The following is a 22089-nucleotide window of genomic DNA, read 5'->3' as shown; positions in this document are numbered from 1 at the left end:
AGATGCATCTATGACAGGTAGATTGGTGAGGACAATGTCAAGTAAAATAAAAGCAAAGTACTGCAGATGCTGGAAATCGAAAACAAAAACATAAAATGCTGGAAAAGCTTAGCAGGTCTAAAATCATCTGTGGAGAGAAAAACAGAGTTAACGTTTCGGGTCCATATGGTGAAGAAGAGCCTGATGAAGCCTCTGAGGAAGAGTCATACGGACTCAAAATGTTAACTCTGTTTTTCTCTCCGTAGATGCTGTTAGGCCTGCAGAGCTTTTCCAGCATTTTCTGTTGATGAAAATCTTCAATTTCTGTTTTCCATTAAGTGCTGAAAAATTTTTGACATCCAGCCCCCTGCAATCAACAACCCCTCCCACCCGAAGTGCAATGCCCACTAATGAAAGAGATTAGCATTTTCCATACAATGTTTGTTTTTTTTTCCCTTATGATACCCGTATCCATAGAGAAATCTTCGAAGAATAACTTCTTATGCTGTTGACTTTTAAAAAGAATTTCAAAGAGATAAACTCCCATGGTAGTTCCACTGAATTCCTGCCTTTACAGCAGTGGAATGGATTGGAAAAGTGCTAAGTGTGGTCTCAGTTGGGAATTGTCACTCAGCCTTGAGAGGGGTGGAGTCTTTGCCCTCTCCTTACAAGGCCGATGATATGGACTAATGATGTAGGAGATGTTTTTGCTTTATTCGGGGGTGGGGGGGAGGGGGTGCTGGGTGCTGAGGGGTGTAAGGGGTGGTGGGTGGGCAAGGTTGGAGGACTGCATGAGGTCCTGACGGGGGACTGGACAAATCTCTCTGCCCTCCCTGGCCTCTCCCCCTCCTCAATCCCAATGGGAGCTAGACTCCAGAATTTCCAGCATCATGGAGTAGGTGACAACCCAAAATGTGCTTGTAGCGACATGGATGTCCACTGACCCTCCAGAAATGAGGAGGTACATTGCCATTGACCCTGCACACTGGTTGGATAGGCAATGCCGCCTTCTGGAAGCAAAGAATTGGGAATTTACCCCTTACCTTTTAAAAGGTCACTGGTAGCAGATTGGTTTTGAATTTATGAAACTGATCAGAAATTAACAGATTATGGAGCAAAAATTATATCCATAGTCACACAATTTGATAAAATTGAACAATGAACTGGCTTACTGTCAAGAGGCTTGACTGAAGTCCACGAGAAAAGCAAGTGCACAGCGGCAAGTTTTCTACTCCTAATAAAACATCAGGATCTCACCACGTTAGAACCCTATGGGCCGAATTTTGAGTTTGGCGGACGGGCACGATCAGCGGGCCGGGGAGTGGCCAGGAAATGTCCGCCTGTGATCGGACCTCGGCCGCAATTTCACAATGACCGGCCAATTAAGGCCCGCCGAGCGTGGACATCGGCTCTCCAATGGTTAGGAAGCAGCATTTGGGGAAGGCGGCCTGTTGGCCAGCGGGACCAATGGCGACCCGGCGGTCAGTCTAAAACTGGCACAGTCAGGCCCTGGAAGGCTGCCAGCGATGAAGACATCTTTGGACAGGAGATTATAAATTTTGAATTCAAATGTGGCTGCAGATGCCAGGCAGGAGGGCAGGTCGGGTGGGCACTTGGCCCCCTGGATTCCTGATGAGTGCCTTGTGGTCCTCCAGGAGGAGGTGGCTGCCAGGAGGGACACCCTTGTCCCCTGGGATGGAAGGAGGAGGCCACCACACCTTACAAAAAGATCTTGGGAGGAGGTGGCAGTGCTGGTTAGCGGCCATGTGGTGCACTGCCTTGGTCCAGTGCCTCAAGAAGTTTAATGACTTGCTGCGCTCAGGAAGGTTGAGTACCGTGTTGGCATGGATCAGTGTGTTGAAGTGTTGAGGGGTGGCTGTCCTGTGGAGCTCAGGGATGTTAGAGCCTGAGTGACAACTGTCAATGATGCCGGAGTTGGCCAAGGGAGTGAATCGTGCCTGTTTGGACTGAGTGCCTTGTGGCTCAAAGGCCCTGCCTCAGATGTGCCCTGCAAGATGTTCCTCAGGTGGCGTTGGCCAGGCTGCAATGGTGCTGCAGGTGGAGAGTGGGTTAATCAATGCTCCTCTGTCCTTTCAGGAGAAGACGGCCCATAGCAGCATTGAAAGGTCGCGGACTGGTGGAGGTCCTGCTAACCTCCTAGTCCTATCCAGATTTGAGCAGGATGCCTTGGAACTGGAGGCACCACACACCTCAGTTAACCAGTCGCAGAGAGGCTGGGGTGTCAGATGACGGTATGGGTGCAGGGCACAGAGGCGAGAGTTGCAGATGGTGCAAACATTCTTGTGTAGCCTCATCATTGATGGGACCCTCAAAACTGTATTCCCCATTGATCATTGAAAGACAATGGCACCATGATGCAGATCTCTATGGCCTCACCAGGGTGCCTGGCATGCACAGTGACAGTTATGATGACTTAAACTAAGGACATGTCATTGTTCCCTTAGGCTTGCCACCACGCACCCAATTGCAGGACCCCGAAGATCCACCCCGATGCCTGAGAACCACCAGGCTCCAGATGTACCTGCGTCACACCCGCTCTCTGAACCAGGCACCAGCGCAGATACCAGCACCTCAGTGGGCATTAGATCTTCAGCTAGAATGTCAGTGCACAGCGGTGAGGGCACTTCACACTTGCTTGAGGTGCAGGCAGATGCAGAGAATGCCCGGGGCGCCAGAAGTTGGAAGACTGCTGGAGACCAGGATGATGGTGAGTCAAAAGGCAGATGATGAGCTTCTGGAATCGTCCATTAGGCAGCAGATGCTGGATGTCCAGCGGGATGTGCGAGAGGATCTGGTGGAGATCCATGAGGGTATGTGTGTCATGGTCTCCGTTATGGAGGAGTCCATGCGGAGCATGAGCGCTGTGTTGACTCTCATGGCTGAGCGCACTGCCTCCTCCATTGAGAGAGTGGCGACTCTCATGGAGAGGCTGCTCCAGGAACAGAATCAGGGGTTCCTGGGGTTGCGCTCGGACCTGCAAGTTCTCACACAGGTACTGACCTCAGGTGGTCAGTATCAGTGTAGGAGATGGATGAGGCACCCAGTATCCCAGCTAGGTGCTCGTCCATCAATGGTGAGCAGGGAGGTCCAGAGCAACCCCACATTGGCGCATGAGCTGATTGTTGTCTCTGCAAGCTCCTCTCAGGGCGCTCAGGATAACAGCAGCAGCTCCTCTGCCCCTCGACCAGTGACCGTGGCATCTCCTGAGGCAGCGGCGACTAGGGAGATGCCCGCCGTGGCACTGGCCACTCCGTCCCAGGCGGGGCCAACACAGGATCCATGGGCCAGAGGACGACTGCCAAGGTCATCAAAACCAACAGGACAGCAGAGTCAGCAGCTGTCTCCAATGCCAGTGCCAGCGAGGGGGGAGCACCAAAACATAGCACTCGCAAACATAAGTTTAAGGCACATTGAGCACAAGAGGAACTGGTCACGGGTGATCTTCTGTTGTGCAATGTTTTGTTTATGTTTACTGGTCTGGGGTTGAAGACCAGAGAAGGTTCTGTTAACTTGTTCTGACTGTCAACATGAGGTAGATTCTCTTTTGGCGTATTGATCTGAGTATGCTCCACCTTTTTTATTTAACGTGGTGCAGGGTATGCCAGCATCGAATGCTGGACGTAGGTGGCTCAGAACCTTATTGCACAGGCACTGAGTGGACTTTGGGGTCAAAGGAAGGGGTCATTGCAGACATCCGGGATGGAGGCGGTAGCCTTGGCATGAGGTGGTAGCGTTTATTTGACAGCCTAGCTGAAGGAACATTGGATCAAGGCTTCCCTGGTGTCCCTGCCTCTCTGGAGATTACTGAGGTCTGCCTCCACGCCCTCAGCGTTCTCATGTTCCTTTTCTGACTCACCACTGGATTCATCATCTGTGGCCTGTGGAGCTGTGTCAAGATCCTCTTCCTCCAGTGGGTCTCCCCTTGCCAGTGCCAGATTGTGGAGAGCGCAGTATGCAACCACCATCAGTGACACCTGCTCTGGGGGATATTGAACGGTCCAGGTATCAGAAGCGAATCTTCAGAAGGCCTATGATCCTCTCTACCACCGCTCTTGTGGAGGCATGACTCCTGTACACTGCTGCTCTGCCTCGGTTCTTGGGTGGCGGAGAGGCATCATTAGCCATCTTTTTAAGGGATAACCCTTTGGCACCCAGCAGTCATCCATCCAGTCAGGCTGGAGCACTGAAGAGCCCCGGCACCTAGGAGTGCCTCAGGATGTACGCATTATGGGAGTTGCCTGTGTACCTTGCACAGGCTTGCAGAATCTGCATCCTGTGATCACACACTATTCACAAGTTCATGGAGTGGAAGCCCTTCCTGTTGACGAAGGCACCCGGCTGACCTGCTTGATGGCCACATGTGCAGACGCTTGCATCCTGAATGTGGGGGAACCCAGCAATTGCTGCAAAGCCTCTGTCTCGCTCAGCCTGGCTGGCCTTGTCTGTACAGAAGTGAATGAAAGTCAATACCCACTTGAATAGAGCTTCTGTCACCAGCTTGACGTAACTGTGGACAACTGATTGGGAGACTCCACACAGATACCCCACCGACCCCTGGAAAGAGCCAGAGGCATAGAAGCTGAGGGCCACCATGACCTTCAGAGCCAATGGCATGGTGTGTCCACCCACACAGTCGGAGGTGATCTCAGGCCCAATCGTCTGACAGTTGGAGGTCACTGTCTCCCGTGAGACATATTGAGGTAGCTGCATCACTGCTTGTAAACCCTGGCAGCAGGATAGTAGCGTCTTCTGCAGCCCCTAATGTCTTGGACTACCAGCTGACCCTACGGCCCCTGTGTTTGCACCTCTACTCCCACAGGTCTCTCCCCGGCATTGGGATACCTGGCCTCCCCTCCCTTCTGCCACTCTCTTCCTCAGAGGAGGAGGTATCGCCAGTGGAGACCACACTCCTCATTACGATGCTACTGGAAGGCTGCCTAGTGCCTGGAAGGGTCCACACAGTTTGAATCCACCTTGGGGCTTTGGTGACGCCAAGGAGTCCTGAAATGAAGCCTGGAAATACTAACAATGAAGCCCTGAACAGAGATGAGGCTGCCATATACCAATAAGTCACCAGCAGCAAACCATTTACTAACCTCCTCAGTACTCTGGCAATGCTGCTGACCCTTTTTATCCCACCTGTGAATGTGGTTTTTGAAATTGTCAGCTGGCCGCTTGTCTGTTTTGCCCATGCAACGAGCTGAAATTGCAAATCGTTGCCAATTGCCTTTTTAATGGCCTTAACTGGCCTGTTAATTAATGGCAGGTGTAGCTCAGGCACCCGCACGCGGCCATCGACCGAAATATTGCGCGATGACGCCGGGACCCTCGCCCGATGTTATCACGTGCTATTTTATGCTCGAGCGGGTTGGGAAACATTCTGCCCTATGGAACTTCTAATTTTAACTTGAATGTCATACTGGTGTGAGGCCTGGGTCTTTAAATTCTGGAGTCTCTATCATGTTCCAGCATAGACTCCCTCCTGAAGCCAATGGGAATGGCTGTATGGGAAAGGGATTTCAAACCACATGATGCTCCCTCTGGGGACCAGATGGAAGGTCTGCTACAGGATGTAAATGGTTGGAGAGGTCAGGAGTCAATTGCCAGGCAAGGAAGCTAGAGGTTTCTTTTTGGGGCTAGGGGGAATGGTTAAATATTAATGAGGCCTCAACTGGCCTTCTGTGGATGGCCATTAGGCTCCTGAAACCATGGCATTTAAAATAATGGCAACTTTGAAAGTGTACGCAACACATCAGGTGACTGCTATTTTAACCCAACTGTCCCGTTGCCACGTAGCCGGCAGAGTCCTTATTGATCCTACCGTAACGTTAAAAGTTTCATCTTAATAGGTAAGGAGATCAAAATATTTAGGCAATGATTATTATAGATAATAAGGATGGTTTCTGTCGTGTTCTTACAATTACAAGATCCCAAAGCAGCATGTTTAGTGTTGAAAAATAAAACGCAGGCACTTCAGTCAGAAATAAAATGCATGCAATATGATGTATAAATGAGTCTTGCAGGATTGTGGTAGAATTATAATAGATTAAAATATGATAATGTGCTTCCTTGTTGACTCAGTTGCTAAATTTACGCACTTGAAGTCAGTGCTATTTTAACCCGGCTGAAATCAGTGGAAGTAAAAATTGGGAGAAGTGTGAAATGGGCTGCTAATTCGCTATCACCTATTTTATGCAAATGCACAAAGTGAAAGTTCTCCAGTGTGAAACTGAGCTATTCAAGCCAAGGAGCTGTTAGGTTGGGCTGTGCTGAGCTCACTAATTTTAGCTACAGCTAGCCTCGACAAAAGGGAGGCCTGGTCAGGGATTCCACCCATTCCGATTGTTCATGGTTAGTGCACTGACAGGAATATTGGGTAACGACAGGATTGAGGCTGTCCTGTTATATTGTCCATGGTTATATTATCTGCTGAACTCACATATAAAAGATAATCAGCAGGACAATGTACCAAGCCAAGGCCTAGGCGAGGAAATGGTAAAAATTAGAAGGCCAGAAAAGCTAAGTGAAATGTAATAATATTAATCCCAGGCCTCTCTGAACAGGAACATTGCCACTCATGTTTGGAAAAAGAAACTGAATTGTTTCAGCCTGGAAGCTCTTCAGAGATTACCATGAATAAATAATGTTCTTTGGTTCTGTGTTCACTTTAATTTATCCTTTCGACATTTGGTATTATAGAATCGGGGCAGAAGTACACAGAGTACAGTCTATACAGAGGCTTACAGCCAAGGCAATTTGGTCCTTGCAGGCCCATCTCTTTTAGCCAGTTAATTATTGTCACAAAGGTCTTCTTCTGGAATATCCTTTGATTGTTACTGTTGTGTTCTTGTAGCAAGTAATGTGCATAAAGTTAGTACTCAGTGATATTTGGACAGCTTACCTGATTTCATCCATGAATATGTGAAACAGACTACCAGCATATTCAGATGAACTGGCCAATAATCTCACGTGCTGTTTGTGAACCTTGCTTTGTACAAAATGCCGGAAATGCACAGGGGGCCACAATCGACACCTGAATAAAGGAACCCTTCAACAAAATTGATGGTGAATCCCACCTGAAAAGTTGAGGTGCTATTTTAATTGCAGCATCTACTGACTTTTCTTACAGGATTCAAGCATTTTGTTTCCTTTTGCCTCTTGCAATCACTGTTGCAATGCTTCACTGCTATCGGATGGAAAACAGAGCTGGAAAAAGGCACTGTCCGGAAAATAGGCCAGAGATCTGACTCATGAATAATGTCATGAATAATAGGTTGGTAGGCTTCCCTCATCCATGACTCTTTTCAAAGTTATTGGTAATCGCTTGCTATTAGATCCTGGTGAAGCAGGATTTTTCACTGGAAGAGCAGCTGAGGCTGGCTGTGAATTGAATGCAGCAAAAACACTGCCCCCACCCAAAATGCAATAAATGCTTAAGCAGGAATTTACAAGGGCAGTTTGTATTGGCTAGAAGATGTTATTTGACCATCTTTCCTTGTATACCAGTTCTTTTTCTCTCCGCAACAGGGAACAGCTGTGCAGCACATGGTTTGATTTGCAGCAAAATTGAATTTGAGCCTTGTAATCTGCAGCAACTAAAAACACTGTCAGGCTGCGAGTTGTAAATTTTACCTTTCTCAGGCAATTTAGCAGCTTGTCAAGCCTATATGGTGCTTATTATTTTAGTAGCCATGGTAACTAAATGTTTTTGTCTCTGGTACTTAAAACTTTGACCTTAAAACAGAGGGTGCCCATGCTGAAGAAGTTAGAATTGAACAGGACTTGTATGTTCACTCATGAGGAGGGGGTTGGGGTGTTTGCAGACCTAACTCACTGTTATATATGGGTTAGCGTTATAGTTGCAGATCCCCACAACTTTATTAACATTTTGAAATATTAAATTTTAGCTGCCCTACTGGATTATTAGATAAAGGCACCACTCAGAGCAGTATTGAGCCACATGAAACTGGAAAGCCCTCAGGGCGTTTTGATTAGCCTCAGCACCCTCTGGTTTAGGAACATGAAAGACATCAGCTAGGGTTCTTGCTGTTAAAAGACAACAGGCATTGATGGCAGCTTTGGTTTTGTCAGCGATTTGTGCCCCCCCTCCCCCACTATCCCATACCCACCATGGTCGACTGGACTGATGACACTCACTGCCAAGTCTCATGTCTGAAGATTGACACTTGCAATAAGGAACAGGTGGGCTGCTGACATTCGTTGGAACAGAGGAAGAGAGAAAAATTATAAATCCAATGCTGAACCCTAAGCTTAGGTTTTCCACTGAAATCATTCCATAGTATTTCAATTCATTTTAAACAGGATGAAGACATTGGTGTCATGTTGTTATACTGATAAAAACATCAATCACTCCTAAGGGATTGTGTAAACATGTTGTGGGTTCATTTATTTAGAATAGGCACATGAGAACATTTATGCATATGTAGAAAGTTTGACGACATCAGCAGCAGAGCTGGGTATGTACACTCTGCTCAAAGGCAAAAGTGAAACTGAGACAGGATCACATGACATACTTCCCTTCTAGCGATGTCATGCTGTTATCCCTCAAAGACATGTTATAACATCCCTCTTTCTTTTTAAAGATATTTTCTCCCCTTCCAAAGGTGTATAACTATTTACAATACATGTTCATGCTTAGTTACCATTACATGGTAATATAATGCCATTCCTTCACTGTCACTGGGTCAAAATCCTGGAACTCCCTCCGTAACAGCACTGTGGGTGTTCCTATACCACAGGGACTGTAGTGGTTTAAGAAGGCAGCTCACCACCATCTTCTCAAGGGCAATTAGGGATGGGAAATAAATGCTGGCCTAGCAACACCCACATCCCATGACTGAATTAAAAAAAAATATGTGTATGGAACTGATGAATCTATGCGTCTCTAAAATGTAAAGGTAATCTGCTGGTACACCCAGATCTTGTAATGTTAACTTTGTCTGGAGGTTTCTTTAATTGCTCACAGTGATCTGTGGGATTTTCATTCTTGAAAGTTGTTTCTGGTTGCATTTGGGATCTTGTTCTAGATGCAACAGGACTGTACGTTGGTTGAAGAGCTGGAATGGATCCGATTGGTCCTCAGTTACACCTTCTTGTATAATAACTTCATAGGACCTTGGTTCCAAACAAACTCTTGTCACCTCAGTTGGTTGCCTCAAACTTGCTGGCCCAACTCTAAACTTGGCAATTCTGTGCCTGCATTTGTATTATGCATGTTAGTCATCTTCCCTTGCAGTTTGAAAAGTTGCTGCCTAATTTCTGAGAAAATAGAATGTGTGAGAGTAGGTAAATTGGTACCCACTAGTCTGCCAAACCTGAGTTCTGCCAGTGATGGAATAGTTTAGCTAAAAGGTATCACTCTCAGATATAACGTTGCAATGTGTAGATGTTGCTAGTCTGTTTACATTTGAGAATTGGGGGCTTCACTATGTGAATTATTGGTCCAGCTCCCCAGGAGATGCCTAGCTTGTCCTGGTAAGGCCAAAATAGTCTTACATGTTCGTGGACATGCTGAGTTGAATCAGGCCATCCTTCAAAGATAGTTTTCCACAGCTTCTGTAGTAATATTTTATGATTTCTTCTTATAGCTGCTGGCATTTACACTGTGCAAAATATACCAGATCAATTTGGAGAACATCTTCAAGTTCATTGTCAATGAAGTTAACTTATATGCCCAAGGATACATCTCTTTTCACTGGTTTAGGCAATTTGCTAAGTGTATCCATTGTGGCCATCAAGTTAACTGGCTTGTACCTAATCTCACAGTCATAATCTTGAACCTTTATCAAGGGCTGTTGTAATGAGGTGTGACGTTGCCAAAACCGAGAGGAGAATTCTTTTGTTCTGGACACTGCTGGGGATAACTTCCAGACTGTTGGTCAACCATTTCAATTGTCTTTGTTCAGCAGAAAATTCCAGTTTAAAAATAAAAAAAATAGTAATAAGGATTACGTTTTTAAATGTATACAGTGTTGGGTTTCTGTTCTGTGTCAGCAGAACCCAACAGGGACCTAGACACCTTCAAAGATCATCCTTATCTTGAGGTGTTGGCCTGGCTTTAAAATCTTCCATTTTACTTGGATTGGGACATATGCCAGCACTGGAATAAATAGAATGGAGGAAATTGACCTGCTGCACGTTGATGTCGCATTTCAAACTGTTGAAAACTGGCACAGTGCATGCAATGCGGTCCATGTGAGCTTGAAAGAGATCTTAGTTAACAGGTAGTTAACTGAAAGGAAGTTGTTGAAAAGTGTATTGCCCAAACGGGGTACGAAATATTGTAAGCTCTTGGGACTTTTCCACGAGATGTACTGACCAATAACATCAGGCTTCAAGAAGCATTTTGCACCTGCAAATCTCAGAGTTAAGTCTTCTAATGTGGTTATTTTGTATGGACAGCCTTTCAAAGCTGTGTTTAAACAACATGGATCGTCTTTATCACACATTATTATGAACACAGAAAATTAACCTGATTCTGAACTGGTCTAACAATGTGAGCCATATCTTTTTATCCTTTGGGGATCCTTTAGCTTTTCTTCTGTTAATCTTGTTGTGTGCAGCCTGTGTGGATCTTCATTTCCAATTGCTAGGTGAATTTATATGATTTGTTTGTCTGGTTCAGACATACCTGCACCAAGAAGCCATAACTTTGAATGCTATTTGAACATATTGAATTTGTATAGGAGATCAGCTGCATCACAATTCAAACTGTGAAATTTTGTGGGTATTCTGACAATATCCGTTTGACCTTCCTTCTTCTATAATACCTGGGATGAGTGTCACTGTAGCTGCTTATGTGCAATTCCAAAGCTCCATCCATTATGATAATTTTTTAATGACGGTTTCTTTCGTTGGACTCTCCCTTTTCCACTATTGATCCAGCCCACATCCTGGTCATTCGCCTTTCCTGACTCTGGTAACCTGGTGCTGGTCCTCTCCATGCACTGTCCCACTCACTGAACTGACAGGCGATGTGCTACAGTTGCATCATAAGGGATCCATCTGCTTATCAGCTCTTTATTTGAGCACAAGCTTGGCGCTGTGTCTCCAAAGCTTTTGTTCGTAGTCACATTTGTTGCCGTCTGACCAAAATTTCAAGGATGTTTTCATGCCATATAGCACAATCTAAGGTTAGTCGCCAGGTCATACCTGTACTGAATCATTTATGGGATGTGGGCATCGGTGACTAGGCCAGCATTTGTTGCCCATTCCTAATTCTCTTTGAGAAGGTGGTGGTGAGCTGCATTCTTGAGCTGCTACAGTCCATGTGGTGTAGGTACACCCATAGTGCTGTTAGGAAGGGAGTTCCAGGATTTTGACCCAGCGGCAGTAAAGGAACGGCGATATATTTCCAAGTCAGGATGGTGAGCGACTTGGAGGGGAGCTTGAAGGTAGTGGTTTTCCCATCTGTCTGCTGCCCTTGTCCTTCTAGATGGTAGCAGTAGTGGGTTTGGAAGGTGCTGTTGAAGGAGCCTTGATGAGTTCCTGCAGTGCATCTTGTAGATGGTACACATTGCTGCTGCTGTGCATCAGTGGTGGAGGGAGGGAGTGAATGTTGTGGATGAGGTACCAATCAAGTGGGCTGCTTTGTCCTTGATGGTGTCAAGTGTCCTGAGTGTTATTGGAGCTGCACTCATCCAGGCAGATGGAGAGTATTCCATCACATTCCTGACTTGTGCCTTGTAGATGATGGACAGGCTTTGGAGAGTCAGGAGGTGAGTTACTCACCGCAGGATTCCTAGCCTCAGTCCTGCTTTTGTAGTCACTATTTATGTGACTAGTCAAGTTCAGTTTCTGGTCAGTGATAACCCCCAGGATGTTGATTGTGGGGATTCAGCAATGGTAATACCATTGAATGTCAAGGGAAAATTCTCTTGTTGGAGATGGTCTTTGCCTAGCATTTGTATAGCACGAGCATTACTTGCCACTTGTCAGCCCAAGCCTGGATATTGTCCAGGTCTAGCTGCATTTGGACATTGACTATTTCAGTTTCTGAGGAGTTGTGAATGGTTCTGAACATTGTGCAATCATCAGTGAATATCCCCAATAATGACCTTAGGATGGAAGGTAGATCATTGATGAAGCAGTTGAAGATGGTTGGGCCTAGGACATTATCCTGAGGAACACCTGCAGTGATGTCCTGGAGCTGAGATGATTGATCTCCAACAACCACATTCATCTTCCTTTGTGCTAGGCATGACTCCAACCAGCGGAGATGTTTCCTCCTGATTTCTATTGACTCCAGTTTTGCTAGGGCTCCTTGATGCCACACTTGGTCAAATGCTGCCTTGATGTCAAGGGCAGTCACTCTCACCTCACCTCAGGTGTTCAGCTCTTTTGTTCATGTTTGAACCAAGGCTGTAATGAGGTCAGGAGCTGAGTGGCCCTGCGGAACTCAAACTGAGCATCAGTGAACTGGTTATTGCTAGGCAAATGCCACTTAATAGCACTGTTGATGATCCATTCCATCACTTTATTGATGATCGAGAGTAGTCTTTTTAGGAGTAATTGGTTGGATTGGATTTGTCTTGCCTTTTGTGTACAGGACATGCCAGGGCAACTTTCCACATTGCTTGGTAGATCCCAGTATTGTAGCTGTCCTGGAACAGCTTGGCAAGGGACATGGCAAGTTCTGGAGCACACGTCCTCAGTGCTATTTCTGGAATATTGTTAAGACCCATTGCCTTTGCAGTGTCCAGTGCCTTCAGCTGTTTCTTGATATCATGTGGAGCAAACGAATTGGCTGAAGACTGGCATCTGTGATACTAGGGACCTCCAGAGGAGGCCAAGATGGATCATTCACTTGGCACTTGAGACTGAAGATTGTTGCAAATGCTTCAGCCTTATCTTCTGCACTGATGTGCTGGGCAACCCCATCATTGACGATGGGAATATTTGTGGAGACTCGTCCTCCAGTGATTTGATTAATTATCCACCACCATTAAAGACTGGGTATGGCAGGGCTGCAGAGCTTAGATCAGTTCCACTGGTTGTAGGAGTGCTTAGCTCTGTCTATCACTTGCTGCTTATGCTGTTTGGCACACAAAGAGTCTTATGCTGCTGCTTCATCAGGTTGACACCTCATTTTTAGGTATTTTTGGTGCATACCTAACCTGGCATGCCCTGCTGCACTCTTCATTGAACCTGGCATAGTGGAAATTGTAGAGTAGGGGATATGCCGGCCCATGAGTTTACAGATTATGTTTGAGTATAATTCTGCTGTTGCTGTTGTCCCATAGCACCTCAGGGTCGCCCAGCCTTTAATTGCTAGATCTGTTCGAAATCTATCCCATTAAATAGACCGGGTCTAATGGTCGAATGCCACGGTGAGATCGATGAAGGCGATATATAGTGGCCTCCTTTGTTCGTGGTTTTTCTCTTGTAGCTGCCAAACTGAGAAGTTCAAGTCAATTGTAGATCCCTGACTTCTGAAACCACAGTGGAATTCACTTTCAGCCAGGATCTGCAATCTGACAAGGGCAACATGGACAAACATTTTCTCATGATGTTCAGCAAGAAGATGCCTGGATAGTTGTTGCAATTGCTCTGGTTGCCCTAGTTGTACAGGGTCACAATGTTTGCATCATGCATATCATGAGCCAATGCCCCCTCCCTGCAGCTGAGGCCGAGAAGTTCACACAGATGTTGCAGGACACCTGTGCATGATGAGTTTGGGCATTACAGCACCATCATGTGGAGCTTTGCCCATGGCAAATAAGTCATTAGTTTTGCTAAGCTCCTCTACTGTGCATTTGATATCCAGCTCTGTCCTGACAGGAAGGCTTTCTATGGTGTCTAGAGCTTCCTCGGTAACAGTATTCTCCCTGGAGCACAACTCAAGGTAGTGTTCCCCTCATATGTCCAACTGTTTATTGCAGTTGGTGATGACCTATCCTGCTTTTGTTTTTAATGGAGCCATTTCTGTTGCTGATTTACCTGTTGCCTTTTTGATCCTTACATAAATGCCCCCAGCATTCCCCATGTCAAAGGACACCTGGGTATTCTGGCAAAGTCATAACCAGTAGTCAGTTGTGCACTGCCTAGCAGTCTGCTGGACTTTGCTTTGATTCCAGCTCTCCTTATGTCACCACTGGTCCCTATTCAGATGAAGGTACATTGTTTCATAGTTTGCCATTGTGAGATTTGAACTCTTGATCTTGGGGTTTTACAAGCCCAGTACCATAACCACTTGGCTATTTAGGCCAAGTTTATATCACCACTGGTCCTAACATATGCAATCCAGTCCCTAAACAGTTCCACCTGGCCTGTTAAAGGAGATGTAACATTAAGATGGAGTAAGTGGGTAAATTGAGGTAAAACTTGTCTCTCCACATGTTGGGTTCAGCTCAGATTTATCACAATTTCGCATTAACAACAACAATAGGTCGAATTAGAGAGAGAGAGAGAGTGTGAGCACTTAGGCTGAATTACTCATCAGCTGCATAAATCTTTATAACGAAATTTGTTGCTTCGTTGAATCTCAGTATCTTTTGACTCAATTTGTTGGTCAATGCCAATTTTCATTTTTCTTGGTGGTTAAGTATTTGAAGCTAATACATTGCTGTGTGTAGTAAATTCAAAGATAAAAGCAATTTTGTAGAAGTTTGTATATTTCAAAACAAAAGGAGGAATTCCATGGTGGCATTCTTGCATTGATAATAAAAGTAAACTGGGGCTTTTAAGCCAAGGCATAAAGAAATAGGGCATTTTAAAAATAAGTTGATGGGTAATGGATGTATAATTGGGGACAGTAACAGATTTCTTTTTAACATTATATTTTAAAATATTTGAAAATGTTGGTGAATATTTTTGTTCATGAGCAGTGTCGGGGGAGATTTATGAAAAGCTCCTTGCAAGCAGCTGCATCGTATTGAATTGTGTTTGTAGGGTGGTGTGAGGAGGGGAACCTGATCTGCTTTATGAGTTAATTACCAGCCTGAACCCTGTTTTCTAAATGAGTGATCCAAGAACAGGTACAGTATAAGATCTCAGCAGGTTATTATGTAATGCATTATTCATTTCTTTTCGTAGCAGGTGCTCATTTTAGAAACAAAGACTGGCTGGCTTATCGTGCTGTGTGTAAATGATGATTGCTGCTTGAGTTTGTTATTCAGGCAGCTCCAAACTGATGCATTTTAATTTAGGATTGATAGTTGTGTCAAGGAAATAGATTTAAAACATTTTACTTAAAACTAAATTAGTAATTACAGTTGTTTTTATTGCTGAATGACCGAATATTTTCCATATATAAAATGATTCAAGATCCTTAATTGATAAGTTTCACAGAAATGTATCTAGTTGTCACGTCTATCAGCCTATTTATTTATTCTACATTCAGTCATTATGGCACAGAAAAGTCATTCAGCCCATTGAGTCTGTGCCAGCTCTGTGTAGAGCCATCCAGTCAGTTTGACTCCCCATACCCTGTGAGTTTATAACCCTCAAGTGCCTATCCAATTTCCTTTTGAAATCATTGATGGTAGAATAGATTTGCAGCATAGAAACAGGTCCTTCAGCCCAGCTGGTGTTCATGTTTCACATGAGCCTTCTCCACCCTTTGTCATCTAACCCTATCAGCAAAACAATCTATTCCTTTCTCCTTTATGAGCTTATCTACCTTTCCCTTAAACACATCAATGCTATTGGCCTCAACTATTCCTTGTGGTAGCAGTTCCTCATTCCAGTTGCTCTCCAGGAAAAAAAATTATCCTGAATTCCCTATTGGATTTATGAAAATGTTATATCTTTTATACTTGTTGGCCTTAGCTTTGGACTCCCCCACAAAGTGTTAATTCTTGCTGTGCTATAGTTTCATGGGTCCTTAAAGTTCCCTTGTATCTTAGTGAAGTGACTATGCTTTGTATTGAGTGTCAGTAGAGTATTCAACCAGAGGTGCATCACAGTTGAGCTTCATCTTGTACTCAGCCAATGGCCACACAATGGCAGTTTGCAGTTGTGATTACTGAATGGCAATCAGGAATGGATACCTTGGCTGATTATGCCCAGGTAATATTTTCATCCCTGTTGGTTAGTCTGTTTGCCTGTAAACAATATATCTCAAAAATGAATGGGACAGAATTCAGTGAAGCTTGGTACACAGATAGGGAATGGCCCAAGGAAGAACTGATTAGTTTTTGGCCAAGATGTGAATCTGGATCCTGGAGTTTTAAAAGACTCATTAACACCTTGAGATAGGCCGAGTTGGATTTTTCTTTTAGAATGTGTGGGTTCTTTGATTTAGAATGTTGTTGATTGTTTTAGAATGTTATAGATTGTCTCAGCTGGTGTGGAAGAATTTGTCACAGCTTTTCAAAATGTGAGCATGGTTTTCAGAGCAGGTTTTAGATACGAATTAGTCTTAAGCCTCCTCAGTGAGATGGAAGCTCTTAATAAAAAGATTTATTTTTTCAGCCGTGCAGTTACAGAGCATCAACCAGACAGGGAACTGTCTCAAGGAAGAACTGCCTAACTGTAATAATATTGCATTAATAAAGCGTGGTGGAGGTATGCGCTCTAGTGAGTGCCCTCTTCACTTGTTTAACACTACTACAATCACCTTAACTGAGATCTTCCAACTCAATATTGGAGAATGCACCCAGAAGCTTCTGGTAGGTACTGATCAGCCATTATTATTTGAGTTATTAAGGAGCCACATCTTGAATCCATTTATAATGTTTCCTTCACTAGTCTTCCACAAGTATATTACCCTTTGGATGAACAAGTTTCACCTGACTTCATTCTTCCTCTTATTTGCTTAATTTTTACAATGCTCTTGGTGTTCACCCCATTCCTAAGTGTGTACAGTTTGCCTGAATCAATCTTAATAAGCCTTTATAATCCTGAAAATTGCAATAACGTATTACAAACATACCTTCTAATATTTCATCTATCAGTCACATCTTTGATAATATGGATTTACTTGTGTTATATATGTTTATAATGTAAATGGTATTCTCTCCTGGTGACCATCTGTCGATTATTACTTCATAAAGTCATAATTCTTAATCGTTCAGTGTAAACAGCAACATGCTTTGCTGACTTGAATCACCATAGCCATTGATGTCTGTTCCAGGGAAAATAAAGAATAAAACTTCACTACGCAAGCCTTATTGCCGATTTCACAAAAATAGCATATATTTTGGTGCGTTTAGAATGTGATAACAGATGCTCTTGTAACATATAACATTGAATCTCCAAGATAAGATTACAACCTGGTAATGACTCCCAAGTAATCATTATTCGCCCCAGGTGGCACCCCTCAAGGATCAGATACAGGTCAGAGTGCTGATTATTGGCTATTCCATACTTTCACAAATCAAGAAGAGACCCAGATTACAATGGAATCTTATTGCATCCATCCCAGCCCAATTTGTACTATAGTGTCAGCTTCACCTAGAGGTAGAACTTTCACCTTTAGGTAAGAAGGTTCATACCTCACTGTAGGACTTGAGCACATAACGTACCTGATTGACAGCTCTGAAGACGAGTTGTATTATTGGGTGCTACTTTCAGGATGAAGTGTTAAATCAACACTCTGTCTACCTGTTCAGTTAAATGTAAAAGATCCCATTGAAGAAAAGCACAATCAGCACGGGGAGGTGGTGGCGTAGTGGTATTGTCACTGGGCTAGTGTTCCAGCCGGTACAGATTTGTTTTGATAAGGGGAATACATTGGATGTTGTGGAATTTTTAAAAAAATGTTTACGGTACTGCATGGAGGCTTGTTCATAAAATTAAGGGTCATGGGGCGGGCGACGTTAATTTAGCTATAATTTGGGCTGCAGATTAGGCTTGCCTTCTTATTTAAGGGAGGATGTAAATGCATTGATGGTGGTTCAAAGGAGGTTTACTAGATTGATACCTGAAATGAGTGGGTTGTCTTATGAGGAAAGGTTGGACAGACTGGGCTTGTTTTCACTGGGGTTTAGAAGAGTGAGGGGTGACTTGATTGAAATATATTGAAGATCCTAAACAGCCTTGACAAGGTGGACGTCGAAAGGATGTTTCCTCTTGTGGGTGAGTCCAGAACTAGGGGGCACTGTTTTAAAATTAGGTGTTGCCCTTTTAGGACAGAGATGAGGAGAAATTTTTTCTCCTAGAGGATTGTGTGGCTTTGGAACTCTCTGCCTCAGAAGGTGGTGGAGACAGGGTCATTGAATGTTTTTAAGGCGGAGGTAGATAGATTCTTCTTAGGAAAGGGAATCAAAGGTTATTGAGGTTAGATGGGAATGTGGAAATTGACACACAAGAAGATCAGCCATGATCTTATTGAATGGCGGAGCAGGCTTGAGGGGCCGAATGATCTACTCCTGTTCCTATTTCTTACGTTCTTCTGTTCCGCATTGACCAGTTTCCAGCTCAGTCCCCTCATGCCAAGATGGCCAAATCCCTGGTTTGACCTCCTCCCCGGTCACCCAAACCTAACTCCACTACTGAGACTGCTGTGACTAGTTTTGAGTATGGGGAAAGGACAGGGAAATGGAACTGGGGGCGAGCCCCTCCACAGGTAAGCCTGCAGCTGAGATGAAAGGCAGGCAGGGAGGCTTTCTGATCTCCCACCGGGAGGCTGCCTCCAGGCAGCTACACTGTTCCCTGATGCTTCCGGTGACTTGTAGGCCGACTGATAAAATCCAAGTTAGCCTCTATGAATCAGCCTTCATAGGCTTTGAATGAGGTCAATTAGTTACCCATTGCTTGCAGGTAGATAGCTCGACTGCCCCATCCTTCATCCCACCTCCAGGAAAATGGCTTGGGGACAGGATGCAGCTTGGGAACTGGCACGCTGGCCAGCGGCGTGAACTTATGCATCCACCCGGCTTCATGCTTACCCCTACCAGTGCCTAAAGGTTCAGCCCTATGATTCTATCTATTGTGAGTCAAATTTATATGTGTTTGTCAAATCCAGATAATGTATTTAGTAATCTTTATGAACATCACGAGCATTATGCCTTTGCAGCCTCAGGCTGTTCATTTCACTTTAAAGTATGGTAGGTGCTCCAATTTTCCAGAATATCTGGGGAGTCCACAAGAAGGGAACATAGCCTTAGAGGTAGGCCATTCAGGAAGCAACTTTCACATGAAGGATGGTGTAAATCTGGAACTCTCTTCCAAAAATGTTGTTGAGGCTAGGAATTGAAATAGAATTCTTCAAAACTCAGGTTGATAAGATTTTCAAATAGTCATTTGGTAGTGCAGAACTTGGGCATTGCTGAAAAAAGAGACATATTGAAGCTTTTGTGTTGCATTCATTAAGAAACTTTGCAAGAGTACCAATACAGGGGGAAAACAACATTTTTTACTGTATGAGAAGAGAGTGCTGATTGCTAGAGGCCATGGAGAATGCACCAGTTGATGGTGACTGACAGTTAACTGCCAAGTATTGTTTGAAATTTAAATCAGGCAGCTTGACCCTGATTGTTCAAGGCATTTCCCTGAGGAATGAGTCAGCGAATGGCTATCTCTTATTTTGTTTAGCTGAAACAGGCACAATGTGTGTACTTGTTCTTTCTGTCTGCAAAGAACAGGGCCATGTGTATTAATATATGTAGCTTCCAGGGCATACAACTGTACCACCCTGCGAGCCCGACTGACAATCTTAAGTTGGTTGTCAGCACACTGAGGATTATTTGGCAAATGTTGTCCAATTGTGGAATCACATCTAATGTTGGACACTGTGTTTTGTGTTTTGCAAGCATGGGCTGGTTGGGTACGATCGCTACCCTACCCATTGCGAACTCTGGCTGGGACATGCTGTTTGATACAATCCGTCAGTCTCTGGGATGTATGGCCCACATACCTAGCATCACACCAGCACTGAAATTCATTTGCCAAATTACTCATTTGTGTGTTAGGCAGAACATCTTTTAGGCTTGACGGCAGCATCCTGTTAGTGGCGAATGCAACTCAAGTTGCTACTGCATAGTAGCACCTGTTGCTCAAATCTTTGAGATACCTTGCCCTTTCAGGTTAATCCAAGATAGACTGGGCACTTTTAGGCCCATATGAGTTTGCATGATATATAGTGCAAAATGATCTGACCAGGTAGCCATTATCCTGCAGGATGCCTTTGATGTGCCCTATTTCAGCATTAAGCTTGCATGATGAGCAAATGGCTTGAGCCCTATTTACAAGGTTGCCAATAAGACCAATCTTATAGCATGTGGAACTGTAAGAATCCCAACACGTATATTGACCAGTGAAGGTAGCCTTATAGTAGATCGTGGTAGAGAACCCCCTGGAAGATTTCCCAACTAGTATGTAAAGGAAAGGGAGCTCGTTTGACTGCTCCATTTCATGGGTGAATTTGAGTGCAGGATGGAGCCCATTAAGACAAATAAGGAAGTTATTACATGCAGCTGTGGATTTAAATGTAGCGAACATATCATCCACATATCGGAAATATGCGAGAGTTAGGTGTCATTCCATCGTAGACACGTTTCTCACGGAACCCAACAAAGATGTTTGCGAGAGCTGGGCATGGAGGAGATCCCATGGCAACACCATCTATTCGGGCATACATGGTGTCATTAAAACTGAGCTCAGCTGAACATAAGGTGTAAATTGTTGTTTTCCCCCTTATATTGGTATTCTTGCAAAGTGTCCTGATGAGTGCAAGATGAAAAGCTTTGACATGACTCTTTTTTCAGCTATATTGGTAAGATTTTTGTTAGACGAGGGTATTACGAATTTTGGAACCAAGGTGCGTTGATGGAATTAAGACATAGGGCAGCCAAGATCTAATTGAAAGGCAGAACAAGCTCAAGGAACCACATAGCCTAATCCTGTGCCTATGTTCCACTAGAAAGAGGGAAAAATCAGCCAAACTTCCCATGCTTTGTCTTTAACTATTAAATCATGGAGGTCAATATGCACGTGTGGGATTCAGAAATAGGCAGGATTGGATTAATTTTTGAAGAACCCCACTGTAGCGTAGTCTGTCAACAGTTTTTAGGCTCACACTTGAATAACAACCCTTTGGGTGAAGTGTTGGTAGGCTGCCATCAGCCATGAAATATTATCCAAATATGAGTTACTACCCTCAGGGGAACAAGAGATAACATTACATGAGGAAGGGAAAATTAGCATTTTGTACTTTTATTCTCAAGTGTGAAGGAAACCAACTGAAATTGCAATGGGAGATGGTGGGGGCGGTAGGGGGCATGGGGGGTGGGGGCACGAGGAATCTTTAGTGATGGCTATGATGTGTAACTTTCCAACTTACTGAAAAAAAAGTGATGTTTGGTTCAGCTGAGACTCCAGACCTAAATCTCTCCTTGACCGCACAGTCCCTGAAGGAGACATGTTACTTCAGTAACAAAAAGAAAAGTAAAGGATAACACTATACAAAGTGAATTTTACAGTTCACTTTTTAACAGAATGGCTGAATAATACGTGGAATTGCCTTTCTGAAAATTAACTATCCAGTGAATGAGGCTGTAGGGAGCAGGAGACTGTAATTTCCATCCATGATTTATAACATATGGTTTGTAATTTTGCAATTAGAATTGACAGTAAGGAATTAAGTTGTGCAGCAAGCAAAAATATTCAGGACAAATGATAAAATAATGAGGATAACTGGATCTTGAGGTGAAGCATTTTCTCCTGTGGATAGTTTGCTCTCTCCAGAACCATCCACATTTGAGTGAACAATTTGACTTCTGCTCCTCTAGGGTCTAACTGCTGTTGTAATGTAGTAAAACACTTAGTGCTGCCAATACAGCATCAACTCATTGCCACTTAATCCAGCCTATCAACTCAAGTACCCACAAAGCCTATTACTAGAGCTGTTTCATCAAGTGTGTTGCTTCATGTTAGCTTATACATCTCATTATGTCAGCTCCCTCACTGTAGCTTCTGGCTGAGAATTGAACCTAGACCTGGCAAGCAGCCATTTGGCTCAGTACCAGCTGGAAGTACGCTGTACTCTAATTAACTCCATGCTCCTGAGCATCCTCTGAGGCTGTGTGGGCTTGTTTCGATAATACCATGAGCACTGAGTGGCAAATGCTTGGGTTAGGGAAGATTAATACTGTAGTCGATATTGTACATCATTTTCAGTGGAATACA

At 44.2% G+C, this 22089-nt stretch overlaps 1 protein-coding gene across 1 annotated transcript in view; it reads left to right on the top strand.

Annotated features, from left to right (window-relative positions):
* LOC121280946 (AT-rich interactive domain-containing protein 3A-like) overlaps positions 1–22089 on the top strand; it is a 527123-nt gene that overhangs the window by 216739 nt on the left and 288295 nt on the right. The gene's annotated exons all lie outside the window — the stretch shown is intronic.

This window comes from Carcharodon carcharias, chromosome 1, assembly GCF_017639515.1.
Source record: "Carcharodon carcharias isolate sCarCar2 chromosome 1, sCarCar2.pri, whole genome shotgun sequence".
In the NCBI taxonomy this organism is placed as follows: domain Eukaryota; kingdom Metazoa; phylum Chordata; class Chondrichthyes; order Lamniformes; family Lamnidae; genus Carcharodon; species Carcharodon carcharias.
This window is presented reverse-complemented; position numbering and strand designations above follow the sequence as displayed.